This window comes from Gadus morhua, chromosome 18 (assembly GCF_902167405.1).
Source record: "Gadus morhua chromosome 18, gadMor3.0, whole genome shotgun sequence".
NCBI classification, from domain to species: Eukaryota; Metazoa; Chordata; class Actinopteri; order Gadiformes; family Gadidae; genus Gadus; species Gadus morhua.
In genome coordinates this window covers 19,249,981-19,263,731 of record NC_044065.1, presented here as the reverse complement: position 1 = coordinate 19,263,731, position 13,751 = coordinate 19,249,981, and the positions used below count along the sequence as shown (strand labels likewise).

General features: G+C 47.1%; 1 non-coding gene across 1 annotated transcript; it reads right to left on the bottom strand.

The window, feature by feature from the left end:
• Positions 1 to 7,695: 7,695 nt before the first annotated feature.
• Positions 7,696 to 7,768, bottom strand: trnak-cuu (transfer RNA lysine (anticodon CUU)). Its single transcript has one exon. It is a non-coding gene; the product is annotated as a tRNA-Lys (tRNA).
• Between the last annotated feature and the right edge of the window lie 5,983 nt (positions 7,769 to 13,751).

Genomic DNA, 13,751 nt, shown 5'->3' with positions numbered 1-13,751 from the left:
GTTTTTAGAATGTGTGCAGGTCTTTCTTTTGTTTCCCTCTGATCCGTTTTTTTTACCAGGCAAGCACCTGGGTGTGTGCATCTTGCACTTAACTGTATGGAGGAATTAGGCAGAAACACGATGATTGGAAGGCCAAATTGAATTAGCCCGTAAAGTGTCCATCTATCTAGAGCACATTACATGTACATTTTCACCTTTGTACGTTTTCACTTACGGGGAGTGTCGTCCTCAAGCGGCCATCAGTGTCATATTGACCTTCATGGTTCAAAGACGAGGCACCTGGTTAGAAAGACAAGAGAACAACATGCACTGATCACTGATGGTCTTATTTAAAATACTCATTCATTGCACAGACATTTACCATTGACTGTCTTGGTCCAAAAATCCTGTTTGTTGGACCTCTACCTTTAGAAGTGCTACTATCACAGCATAGACTGTCCGAGTGTCAGCTTCTAAAACAAGAAAATGAAGGTGATTAGACATAGAATAACAAATATTTAAGGAAGTTTAATAGTATATAAATGGAGGAGAGGTGCTTACTTTGCTGCTTACTTTTGTTGCATCACAGATGAGCCAGAGAGGAGATATGAGGGAAGGACAGGAGAGGGCACATTAGGAAGTCCAGACACAGGTCCAAAGCAGGTGAAAGACATCAACTTCCCATCTACCTATTTTGGACTCCAGAAGAGGTCGTTCCAAAAGATCTGGTACGAATCATTCAAATGGCTTGAATATTCTGTAGCCAAAAGTGCTGCCTTCTGTTTTTGCTGTCGGGTGTTCAGCAAACCGGAGAATAGGGCAAATAAAGATGGCCTGGCCACCACTGGCTATTGTAATTGGAAGAGGGCTCTTGATTATTTTAGGGAACATGAGAAGACGGCTCTGCACAAGGCTTCCATGATGGCCTGGATAGGTTACAAGGCAACCAAGGTCCATGGGGATGTGACCGAGCAAATAGTTGCTGCTAGTGCAGCGGAGATCACAGAAAGAAGACTGTATCTCCATCGCGTTGTTTCTGTGATGCTCTTCTTGGCCAAGCAAGGCATTGCATTCAGGAGGCACTGTGAGGGTGAGGGCAGCTCCAACCAAGGAAACTTCCTTGAATGCGTTCAGCTGTTGTCCAAATTTGATCCCTTCCTGCAACAGTATAGTGCTCCTGCTAATGCCACCTATCTTTCACCTTCCTCCCAAGATGACTTTATTAAGTGTTCCTCGTCACTGCTCACATCAAGGATAAGGGATGAGGTGAGGGAAGCTAAAATGTTCTGATGATGGCTGATGAGGCCAAGAATGGAAACACTGAGCAGCTTGCTGTTTGTGTCCGTTACGTCTTTCAGGAATGTATAAGGGAGTGATTCCTTTGTTTGAGAAGACTGGGAGGGTATGACGCGGAAAGCATAACAAATGCCCTTGAGGAGGTCCTGGAATCACATGGCATCGACGGTCTCAAAGTTGTGGCCCAGTCATATGATGGCGCAGCGGTGATGAGCGGGTCAGTGCGAGCGGTGATGAGCGGGTCAGTGCGAGGGGTGCAAACTCGTTTCCGTGAAAAAAACCCTGAGGCCATCTACGTGCACTGCTATGCACATGAGCTGAACTTGACATGCTGGAAAGCCTGTATTCCTGTTTCAGCAGCTCGATCATAAGCCATGATCAGTCGGTGGCTGTGCAGAAAGAGCTGAACATTGAGCGGCGTGACTGGTCCAGATAGCCTCAACGCGATGGTCATGCCAGGTCAACTCAATAAATGCCCTTTTGAGGAATTTCCCTGCAGTAATTACGAGTCTGCAGATGCTGAATACACCGATAGCAGTGGGGCTTCTCTCTAAATTGTCCAAAAGGACAACGGTATATTTACTGGTGGTTTTCCAAAGGCTTTTGGGTATCAAGGAGGGTTTCCACAGGTTCCTGCAGGGGACATCCATTGACCTGGCAAGGGCAGTCCAATTCAACAGTTCCATCCACGACACCTTGGTCAGTCAAAGAACTGAACAGGTGGCTGAGGAACTCTATGAGGTCACAAAGCAGCTCTGCTCTGACAACCTTCCCGAGCCCTCTCCTGCTCCAAGGAGAAAGCCGAGGAGGTTGATTTTGTTGTGGAGGCGTCTACTGGGTCGGGCTCTGACCTGCTTAACGACTAGGAGTGTCAGAAGCAGGGGCTTTTCTTCCCGCACATTGATCGGATGATCAATGAACTGGGCCACCGGTTTTCCACTCTTGCGGGAGAGCTAATGGATGGAATCCAGGCATGCCACCCAGCCTCCAAATCCTTCATCGGTTTGCATTCACTGGAGAAACTGGCTACACACTACCACATACAGCTGGTCCCAGAAGAGGTCTTGGTGGCAAAGAGCTTCCTGAGCAGGGAGGATCAAGATTCCATCCCGGACATCCTCAGTGTCTTCAAGCTCCTGGACTCTATGATGTTCCCGTCACTGAGGGCCATCTTGCAGGTGGCACTGACTATCCCTGTCAGCAGTTGCAGCTGTGAGCGGTCCTTTAGTGCTCTACGCCGACTTCATACGTGGCTTAGGTCAACTATGGGCCAGGAGAGGCTCAACGAATTGGCAGTACTGTCAATAGAAAGAGTGTTGGTTGGAGATATCAACGAGGATGAGGTCATTGACGAATTTGCAAGGCTCAAATCAAGACGGCACACACTGATTCTCCCTCCTACAGTAAAATAGTGGTAAAATGAAATGTTGTTTGTTAAGTTGTAGGGGTAATGATAAAGCAGTTTGTTAATGCTACACTTTTGTATACATTATTTTTATATATTGCGTTCGCATTTCCTAATGCTCCACCAGCTTGTTCTTTTTTCTTACACTGCAATGGTTCAATAAACTGTTCTCCATGTTCAATATAATGTTTAAATGCAAGTTGGAGAACCGTTTCTGCTAAGCACTTTGCCATCAATATGCAAGTTTTAAATAAATGCATATGGAGTTGGCAATCCCATGGTGCCTGTTTTTACTTTCGGGTGACTATTCCACAGTTACTAGTAGCACATGTCTTTTCAAAACATTTCAGATTTAAAATGAAGGAATACAGGTCACACAGCTACCAATTTATTTCAATATTCAATCCACACATTTAAATAGATGGAATATGTGCATTTAGCCTTTCTTCATTTGGTAGCTCTCCAGACATTTAGCCTAATGCTATCACCATTTTCTGGTTTCACGCGAGTGTTTACTTCCTGGTTACAGGTAGCGCATATCATTTCATGCAAGCGAGTGTTTACTTCCTGGTTACAGGTCACGCGATAGCACATATCATCTCATGCAAGCGAGTCTTTACTTCCTGGTTACAGGTCGCGCGATGGCACATATCATCTCATGCGATCTTAAAAGAGAACATGACGTGAACAGTTTAGGAATGCATATTCCGGGAAAACATTAGAACTCTGAAATGCTGACTAAATATAAAGCATGTTTTTATCTGTAACATTAAACCTACACTGACAACAAGTAATAACTTAAAAATGAAACATAAAAGCAGACTACTACATACTTGCCTTTGCCTGGCTGGGGGAGATGCAGGCTGTATAGGCTATTCTAATGTCTCATTTTTGCTGCTGGCGCTCGGCATAGGCGACCTATGTGTTGGGGGCGCCCTTAATGAATTAATTAAGATACCGTTGCACGCAGGACGGTGCTCCCCCCGGGCTAAAGCCCCGGATGTTTTCAATTGCTAACGACGCGCCTGATCATGGGCATCAGGGCCATATATGTACTCATAAAACAACTGGTACAACGTTATGGTAGCCTATTACGACTATGTGATCTGCTTCTTTCAAAAAAAAATCACAACGGTGCTGCAGCGCGACGCTTCCTATTGGTGTTAGGGGCAGCATTTGACGCACGTAAACTAGGCACCGCAGTGATTCAGCGCCGGTGTGTTGCCGGCTTTAGCTTATCATGCTACACACCATTACAAGCCAGACTAAAAAATGAAGCAATTCAAGAAGAGGCATAGTAGAATCACCTTGTGGTCAACTATCATTTAATAGACATCTAACAGATTATGTAAAGGTTTTAAAATGAATTATTACCTGGTCATGTTATAACGGACAAAACAGCAGAAAACATGTCTGAATCCGAATACTTTGTACATACTATTTCTGTTCAGTGTCTACTACTTAACCTTACTACACTTGACAGTGTAGTACGGTCTACGGCTTTGCGGAGAACGCTCCCGAACGCTTCCGAACACCGCCGAAACTCCACCGGATGTTTGGAGATGACGTATCTCCCCTCAGATGGCGGCAAAATTGACCTGTTTTCCGTCTTGTTATCGTTGCTATTAAATTAAAAATGGCTCTTTCTACGCAAATGGCTCTTGAAATGGATATCGCTGCTAGAAGGCGTCGTCGTCTGTCATCTCGTAGAGCGACTTACCGGCAAGTTATGATGTATATATGTGGACATTTGGTAAGTAATTTTTTTGGAATAATAATACATTTACAGTTATTTGTTACTCTGTGAAAAAGACGATTGAAGTCCATTTTTCCTTTTTTATTGAACACACACACACACACACACACACACACTCTTACGTAATTATCATAACGTACCTGTTGAATTAAAAAAAGGTTAATCTGCATGTGCCCATCCTTCGTCTCTACCACGATGGTGGAGACCTCAAGCAAGATCTCCGCTTGTCTCGGGAGACCATCACAGCCCTTATTGCAATGCTGGGGTCTGACTCGGACCATGATTGGCCAATAGAGATCAACGTGTTAGTATTTCTTTATTGGCTTGCCCATGCTACAACTTATCCAGTGGTGTCGAGGGCTTTCGACATCCCACGGTCCACGGTCTTCGACATGGTACACCGGACATGCATGGCTATTGTGGGCATTCTCCGGAGGGTAGTTGGACATCCCCAGGACCTGGAGGAAGTTGGGAATGGCTTTGCGGCATCGGCTGGTTCGCAAGCATTCAATGTGGCAGTGGGGGCCATAGATGGCTGCCACATTCGTGTGAAGCCCCCAGCAGCAGATGGAGCCTGCTACTTTAACCGGAAGCTCTTCCATTCTATCCAGATGCAGGGCATCTGTGACCACCGAGGCAGGTTCATCGATGTCTTTGTTGGATTCACAGGTTCTGTGGAACAGTCCGGTCTTCTATGAGGCCTTGTACCCACATGAGGGCCGGTGCATCCTTTGGGATGGTGGGTATCCGTGTTTGACGAGCCCAATCTGCATAATGACCCCTTACAGGGAACCAGTCCGAGACCCTGTGCGTGTCCTTTACAATCGTAGGCACGCATGGGCGAGGAATGTCATTGAGAGGGCATTCGGAATGATGAAGGCGAGGTGGCGGCCCATTTTCTTTAAGGCACTGGAGGTCAGCCCCACTTTTGTCCCTTACGTGGTCACATGTTGTGCCATCCTGCACAATGTCTGTGTTGCCAACGGAGACCTTGTTGAGCCAGACATTGTGGAGGATGACCATGGGCGTGGCAATGACAATAATGGTCCTGCAGGTGAGAGGGTCATTGAGACAAGGCGAGGGGATGATGCACGTGCGATCCTGGCTGCTGCCGTTGCTGCTGGGCCTCTTGTGGCAGCACCTCACGGGCACAACTATCTGTAAAATAAAGCCAGTGATTCATTATTTAATAATTCTCAATCAGTTCTCAATCAATCAGTTCTCAATCAGTTCTCAATCAGTTCTACATTTAGCAGACGCTTTTATCCAAAGCGACTTACATCGGTTAATACACACATTGACACACCGACGTCAGAGTCAACCATGCGAGGCGACAGCCAGCTCATCAGGAGCAATTAGGGTTAAGTGTCTTACTCAGAGACACATCAACACTCTGCTAGGAGCTGGGGATCAAACTTGCAACCTTCCAGTTACAAGTCAACTTTTCTACCTCCTGAGCTGAGTCGACCCTAGTTATGTTGTCGCTTGGTATGTAAGTGCTTCTGCGGCTGTTCAGGTCGGTGTGTGGTGTGTTGCAGTTCTTGGCCTTTTCTTTCTGTCTTTGGTTGGTGTGCGGTTGGGTGGACACACACGTAGAGATGTGATAGTTATACTACCATCTATTTGTATTCATGTTGCTATTTATTTATGATAATGGACGATTGTTTTATTTATTGTTTTATTATATTCCAGTCATGTAGATATATTATTAGTTTCACTTTGAGGCATGTTTTAGCGTTCATGCTATATTTATACTGTGATGTTTGTGCTGTGATATTTATACTGCCATCTATTTGTACATATGCTGCTATTTATTTATAATATGGACAATTATTGATGTATTGGTTTGTTTATTGTATTGGGCTCGGAAAGGAGTAAATAAACTGTTGATTGCTTGAGCAAAATATCAACACATACACTGAAAAATTCTCATAAAGATTATTTATTTATTTATTTTTCTCTTTCCCTCATTCGCTGCTACAAGAGACGTAATCTTTCTTCCCTCTCTCTTGCCTCCCTGTCCCTCCTCTCCTCCATCTCTCTCGCCTGCAGCTCCCTCCGCTCCTCTGCCTCACGTCCCTCCTCCCTCTCCTCCAGCTGTCGCCATCGCCTCTCCTCCTGCTCCCTAGCCTCTCTCTCTCTCCAGGTCCTGCCGCTCCCTTCTCTCCATCAGCTCCATAAGCTCCCTCAACCCTGTAACGGCACCTGACGAGTGCCTTTTATTTGGTGGCGGGGTGATGGTGTCATCTGCTGAGGTGCATGGTACCGAGGACGGGGTGGCCACAGCGGCAACCAGGCCGGAGGAAGAGATCACTACCGGGGGTGAGATGGATGGTTTCTGTCCAAGAATACCGTCCATCTCACTGTACCACTTCCATGACGCCGCTGTGGCCTTCCCGTCCTCAGTCCCAACCCCCGACTGGGGCTTGCGCAAGTCCTATGAAACATTACCAAGAAGCATGATATCTTAAAATGATGCAGTCCCAGCACATTTAGCATGATCTTTGATGTAGAAGCACAAAAACTTGCTTTGTATTTTGCGGTGAGGTTTTCCCACTTCCTCTTCAGCTGCTGGATGGATATCTATCCCCCCAGCCCCTTGTCTTTAATAAATTGTCTGCAGAAAAGAGACAAAAACAATGAGCACAGGATAAATCAACAATATTTAACCAAAGTCTTCTAACATATGTTTACTTTTACATACTCAAAGCCATCCTTTGCCGATTTCTTCACGCCCGTGAATAGCTTTGTATTAGCTGCCCGCCAGGCTATAAGATGGCGGGTGTCCTCGTCAGTCCCTGCGTCAAAGCAAATTATGACAAATCAGATATTCAGCCAAAGTAATTCATTGGTGAGTTTATTGCCTACTAGTTCAAAACATATTGGCACTTGGTACGTTGATATCTCTCTGTGGGGGGACGTGCGACGTCTGGCCTGCAGGGGGAGTATGGGCAGGTTGGGAGCGCACCAGATTGGCTGGGGGGATTGGACCTGAGTGCGAGCAGGTGTCAGCACTCAGGCCAATCAGGGAGTGTTTGTACTTATGTGCCTGCTTTGTGTTGTAGTGAGGGGAAAGGGGAATCCAGGAAGGATCGGGAGCGGAGAGAAGGGGGCGATCGCTGACAGAGATCGCATTGATCAAGTTATAATTTACCTTTAACCAAGTTGTGTTTTGTTGAACGTTTGAGTGGAAATAAAATGACTTTCTGTTCAAGAGGCAAACCCTGTGTCCAAGCGCTCACTGAACCCGTTACAGTGGAGCCCAATGTGGGGCTCGAACCCACGACCCTCAGATTAAGAGTCTCATGCTCTACCGACTGAGCTAACCGGGCGGAGGGAGATTCAGTATCTGGGGTTCCACCTGGGGCGGGGGAAGGTCCGGCCGCAGGTCGGTAAGACCGCGGCGGTCGCCGCCTCCCCTCGGCCCAGGACCAAAAAGGAGGTGAGGCGGTTCCTGGGGCTGGCGGGCTACTATCGGCAGTTCGTGCCGAACTTCTCCGACCTGGCCAGTCCCTTGACCAACCTCACCCGTAAGAGGGCCCCAGATACAGTCCAGTGGTCGGAGCCATGTCAGGTGTCGTTTGAGGCTATTAAAACCACCCTCTGTGGAAAGTCGGTCCCGTGTGCTCCTAACTTTGATCTCCCTTTCTCCCTGCAGATCGACGCGTCGGATAGGGGGTTGGGCGCGGTCCTGACCCAGCAGGTGGAGGGGGTCGACCGCCCGGTGCTGAATTTCCTGAGCCGGAAATTATCAGACCGGGAGGGTTGGTACAGCACGGTGGAGAAGGAGTGTCTCGCCATTCGGTGGGCGGTCGGCGCCCTCCGCTACTACCTGCTGGGGCGGGCGTTCACCCTCTAATCCGACCACGCCCCCCTCCAGTGGCTCGACCGCATGAAGGACGTCAACGCGAGGATCACCCGGTGGTACCTCGCGTTGCAACCCTTTAATTTTCTGTCGTGCACAGGCCTGGGGCGCAGATGGCGGTGGCGGACTTCCTCTGTGACCCCGGCCTGTGTCGGGCTGTGGGGGGGGACGTGCGACGTCTGGCCTGCAGGAATCCAGGAAGGATCGGGAGCGGAGAGAAGGGGGCGATCGCTGACAGAGATTGCATTGATCGAGTTAAAATTTAATTTTATTTGTGTTTTGTTGAACGTTTTTGAGTGGAAATAAAATGACTTTCTGTTCAAGAAGCAAACCCTGTGTCCAAGCGCTCACTGAACCCGTTACACTCTCACACACTCCCACTCTCAATTAATATTTTTCTACTCATAATTCCTTATTGTAATCCCTCCCCTAACCGCACAATGCCCTTGTTCTTCGTTATTCCCTTTCGTTATTCCCTCCCTTGATCAATCCCTGAGCTATTTGACACAGGGAAGGAGGCACGTAATCTGTGCAAGGCACTCGCGTGCTTGCACAGATGCCGAGACAAACTGTAGTATGAACGCAACACGCATTTAACAATCGTAACCTATCGTTAAGCCATCATATAAACCAACATAAATGTTATATCCACAGCAAACAAGCTACGATGGACTAACAAAACTGCACTAGTTTACAACCTGAAATTACGTTATTATTGTCGATAGATAGCTGCTAACACGTAGCATTTACCTTAGCCTGAAAAACAGATCAAGGGTTGACCTTACCATGACAAGAAAGACGGCACAGTTTTCGTAATGACCGATAAAAGAAACATTTAATACTCAAAATTTGCGGGAGCCGCTGTTGGTGGTGTCGGGTCAGCCATCTCTTCTTCGTTTGTTACGAGGACTCCGGTTGCATTGTGGGATAGCGTAGTGAACTCCGTTGTTTACTGTGGCGGTAGTACGCATTCGGAAACGTCTTCCGTACTACACAATGCGTACTGAGCATTCCGACGCGCTATATTTGTTGCGTACTACAAAATGCATACTATATAGTAGTCAAGTATGAGTATTCGGATTCAGCCCATGTTATGTGCGCTCGTGCTGCATTTCTGGTTTTGTCAAACAGGAGACGCCCACCCACCAATCAGAGGTAAGAGATTCCTGCAGGAAGGTTGCGCTCGATTTCATTAGCCCATTTGAGCCTGTTCACTGTACAGCATCCATCCTCTCGTTGCTTGTGAAAAAAACAAAACGGTAGAATATTTAATTTGAGGACGAAACGATAGGGTGGGCTAAGGCAGGTTTTGGGTGGGCTTGAGCCCACCCAAAAAAAGTCTAGCTTCGCCAATGGTTCTGACCTTAAAGGAGCATTTCACCGGTGGAGGCATGAATATGTATTGCAATTGGGTCCTATATGTAGTCGAATAATAAAATAAAATTCTACTTTGGTGCAGTCTTGACCGAGAAAAGGCAGAAAGTGACTTTTTGGCGCTTGTGGATTGAAGACAACAACTCCCACCATGCACAGCTTCGCTGGCGGCCACTCCCGCTGATCATCTCCGCCTATCGGACACCTCCTTGTTCCATCTACTAATGGAACAAATCAGAGTGGAGCTTGAACCGACGTCACTAGAGTAGTGACGCTTGCACAGAAGCATACGGCCGACATCTTTCTTTATTCTGGGTGGAAATAGTAACATAGTAACGCAATTAAATGCGTTTATGTAAACATTTTTAGCGAGAAATGTGCATTTTAATTTCATAATGTTCGCTCGTTGAATGTGAAGGATGTTTGGTTTGATAGTTATGACGAAGAGGGAACGCTCCATTCACTTGCATGGACAGCGTCTCTGGTTGCTAAGCAACCTCAACGTCTTGGCGGACTATCTGCTGATCAACACTACGAATGCTGGAAACACACCAGACACACCATGTGAAGTTATTTAACCCGATTATAGTTATTTATATCCGACATTATTTAATCTAACCCGATCTAAACTCTATCATGCACCCAAACACGGCGGCATTTGGGTTTCCTACCTCGGACTCCTAAATCCAGCGCAGCCACAGGCGCGTTGGCGCGTTGAACCATTTTTGTGACACACAATGATCAAGCTTCAAGTTAAGCACGTTACACGCGTTTGGTGTGGCCGTAGCCCGTGTCCACCAAAAGCGTCTTTTTATGCGGTTTCACCCAAAAAATCGGCTTCGTGTGGACGGGGCCAAGAAGGCGAACACACGTCACCAAGACGGGGAGACAGCGCCAGGCGACTTACGCCACTATCTGCCAATGGATCGTGGATGCCTGGGCTGATATAACAGTCTCAACTGTGGTCTAAGCTTTCACGAAGGCAGGAATAATCACTGAACTGCCAGGCAACAGCAGCGACACTGACTCGGATAATGACGAGAGGGATCCGGGCATGTTGGATGCCGTACTCGCCCAACTGTTCAATTCGGACACACAAGAATTCGAGGGATTCGTAGACGGGGAATGAACTGAAAAAGTGAGCTTATTGTTAAGAGATATAGATATTGATGAGATATTGTTAAAATGCACATTAACGTTTGAACATCGTTACCATGGGAGTGACCGGAGTTGTCAGAACGCTTAATAAAGTTTGACTTTATCTGACTGTTTTGTTGACATTCCCTTTAGCACAGCTCGGTCTGGTCGATGCATAATGCAACCCAAGTCAAACGTTTGACTGCAGTATCTTCTATTCTATGCGCCTTATAATCCGGTGCGCCCTATACATGAAAACAGTTCTAAAATAGGCCATTCATTGAAGGTGCGCTTGATAATCCGGTGTGCCGTATAGTGCGGAAAATACGGCAGCCCTCGTCTATTTCTTTCGAAATGGTGAACTTTTGCATGGAGCTATCTTCTATGTCAGATCGAGTACCCTCCGCCAATGTAGGCCTACTTCAGTTTTATCAACAGCCTCTGTTATCTTAGCTTCAGACGCTGTGGATGTTAGTTTCTGCTGGTGAAGTCCCACCCACTGGCACTGCTCTAATAGGTCTGTAGCGTCAGTGGGTCCCACCCCCTAGAGGGGGGTGGGACTAGTGGTTGTAGTCGTACGAGAATCATCCCCTCTTACACTTCCTATTTTCTTGTACGCAAAAATCGTCATATTGCGTCATAAAAAACAGGAAGTGTTGGAGATCGATACGGATCTCTCCAGTCTCTCCAGAAAATAAGGAAATGATGCTAGACCATTCAAAAATATGCGGGGGGTTCTAAAAATACAAAGCTTATGTGAAATGGGTGAAGTTGCCCTTTAATTGCACGATGCACATAGGAAAGCCAGCGGGCGCCGTGTAGATTTGATGGCTTCAACACCTTTTCTTCAAGTGCCTGTGCAATCATTCTGAGCCCTCTGACAGCCTTCGGGGAGTAGTGGTACTGATCGTACAGGTTTTTAAAGGTCCCATGACATGAAAATCTCACTTTGAGGTTTTCTAACATAAATATGAGATCCCCTAGCCTGTCTATGGTCCCCCAATGGCTAAAACTTGCGTTTGGTGTAAAACGAGCACTAGCTGTTCTGCTCGCCTTTGAAAAAACGGAGGCTCAAGTGCGCTGATTTGGAATGTCTGTATTCATGACGTCACCAAGAATCTCAGCTCCTCCCCTTACTCTGCCTGGCCCGCCCAGAGACGTTGGCCCGCCAATGAGACTCGACCGTGCGAGCGCCACGTGTGTGTGTGTGTGTGTGTGTGTGAATACACACACTGTAACGCAAGTGTTTCTTGTCGGTTCTTTGACGTGTCTTGTATTTCCACAACAAGACTGTTGTGGGGGTTATCTGAGCCATGGTTGAGAAGGAATTGGGGGAAAGGAACTTTGGCTTTGACTCGCTGAAGTACATGAACTGCGACATGCCGCCGGTTGCCGCAAGGCACCATCGCCCGGCAGCAGGCAGCGCGCGGTTCAGTCAACTTCAGGTTGATGTGAAAGTGGAAGAACCAGAGACGTTGCAGAACACGACAAAGTCGTTTGTGATTCATAATATCGTCTGGAGGCGCACACAGCTTTTGGCCGTGATAATATGTATTAAATGATATAGATTTCTATGTATTATCTGATATTATTTAGATATAGAGATCCAGGACTGTAACGCAACTGTTGTACACTTCCCTGTTATTTGGATAACCGTTCTGCTTTTGGTGTTATGGCGCATAACACACTGCTGACTTGGTCACCTGCTCATCGGATCCAAATCCACCCTCACTAAATCACAACACACCCCAGCTCCACTCATAATTATCGATGGATTCCCAGTACCCTTCTCCTCCAAAGTCAAGAGCCTCGGCGTCATCCTGGACAACACCCTCTCATTCGCACCCCATATTCACAACATCACCCGGACTGCATTCTTTCACCTCCGCAACATAGCCAGACTCCGCCCATCACTGACCCAATCCAGCGCTGAAATCCTAGTTCACTCATTTGTCACATCTCGCATAGACTACTGCAACGCCCTCCTCTCCGGACTCCCCACCAAACTTATCAACAGACTGCAGATCATTCAGAACTCAGCCGCCCGGATCATCACCCGCACCAAATCATCTGACCACATCACACCTGTCCTCATTCAACTTCACTGGCTCCCAGTACACTACCGCATCCAATACAAAACCCTACTCCTCACCTACAAAGCTCTCCACAACCTAGCCCCCAGTTATCTCTGCGACCTCCTCCAAGAATACACTCCCTCCCGCTCAACCTCTGCTGGACTACTATGTATCCCCACATCGCGACTCACTTCAATGGGTGCCCGGTCATTCAGCTGTTCAGCACCCAGGCTCTGGAACTCCCTCCCCCCACACATAAAACAGTCAGACACCATTTCAACCTTCAAGTCACAACTCAAAACTCACTTGTTCAAACTCGCACACAACGTCCAACTGATCACTGTTTTGATTGTTTTTGTTTTATTTATTTCTTATTGCTTATGTTTATTTATTTTTTTTCCACAATGTCTTGCTTTTTAAAAAATGTATGATGACTATATGCTCTGTAAGGTGACCTTGGGTGTCTTGAAAGGCGCCTCTAAATTAAATGTATTATTATTATTATTATTATAACACGTCGGACTCTCGTCTCTGGTATTTCTACAACGAGACTCGTATTGGGGGTTATCTCAGCCAAGGTTGAGAATGAATTGGGGGGGAAGGAACTTTGGCTTTGACTCCCTCAAGAACATGAACCACGATATGGAGGAGAAAGGGATTGTTGGCGGCGAATGTCTCCCGCTTGAGACCCGCTGAGGGACCACCGCCGGAGGCGGAGGTGCCCAAGCGCTGCCCGGCAACGATCTCTTTCTCCTCCTTGTCGCGGTTCAACCTACTTCACATTGATGAGGACGTTGAAGAACCAGGAACGTCGGAGAACCCAACGCGGTCGTTTGAGATTCATAATATCGGCTCACACAGCTT